Source organism: Engraulis encrasicolus, chromosome 10 (genome assembly GCF_034702125.1).
Source record: "Engraulis encrasicolus isolate BLACKSEA-1 chromosome 10, IST_EnEncr_1.0, whole genome shotgun sequence".
NCBI lineage: Eukaryota > Metazoa > Chordata > Actinopteri > Clupeiformes > Engraulidae > Engraulis > Engraulis encrasicolus.
In genome coordinates this window covers 48600597-48601642 of record NC_085866.1, presented here as the reverse complement: position 1 = coordinate 48601642, position 1046 = coordinate 48600597, and positions in this window count along the sequence as shown.

The window sequence follows — 1046 nt, the reverse complement described above, 5'->3', positions numbered from 1 at the left end:
TTCATCGCTCTCTGGCTATCACATTTGGGTGTTGTTGAGCAAGCCTTTTATGGTTTAATGCGAAACCTATTTCATTCCATTTCCTACAGCATATAAGTGCACTGTCAATATTCAAATATTGCCCAATATTAATAGGTCATATTCTGTTCAAGTATACAGTAGTTAGTAGCCCATTGAAGTGAGCATGTGCCTAACTTTTTCTGTGAAACAAAAGAATGCACCTAAGAAAATAGGCCTACTTGTTCCTTTCCCTTACATTCCTCAACTCTCTTTAAAGTTCCAAATGCGGCCATCCTTCTTGAATCATTTATGAACTTGCCTCTTGGCTGTATGAAAAGGGTATCATCTTTTATTCATATGGACACAATACCACAGATGATGGCCCTTTCCCTTAGGGTACACAACAATGTAACAAATGAATTATAAATTAAAATACAGGTGAAACAAGTATTTGTTTATTAATTTTGTAATGCACATATCCATTGCTGTACTACCTGTCCACCTGTTCACTTACAGCAACCATAGGTTGCCACCCCCTTCAGCATGTCTGCTCTGAAGAAAAACACATTTTTTATGGTCTTGTAAAGTCTGACACTAAAAAAGACATAAACACAGCCACACATCGCTGCATGACCAGCAGCTGTCATGACACCTTACCAGACACCTGAAATAGTCATGTTTCCATTCCTACCTCGAAGTTATTTGTAACTGTACTGTGCTGTCAAAAGAGTTAAAAGTGCACTGTGTAAGATGGTGGCCAGAGTAGGTAATTCAACTGTGTATGCTGCTCATGGAAACTGTGCTGCCTATTTCCAAATTTAATCTTTTCATGAGTAATAAACGTATTTTTACTAGTATGACCAACATATATAGTAAGTTTTGCTGCTAAAAATGACTATGTCTGGAAACTCAAAACTCTGCTAGTTGGCATATTAGTCAACTCGACATCAATGACTCTTTGGCCAATTTACATCTGAACTGTACATGAGGAGTTCAGATGCAAAACCCACTAAGTGCCTTTTCAGAAAATATATATTTTTTATAAT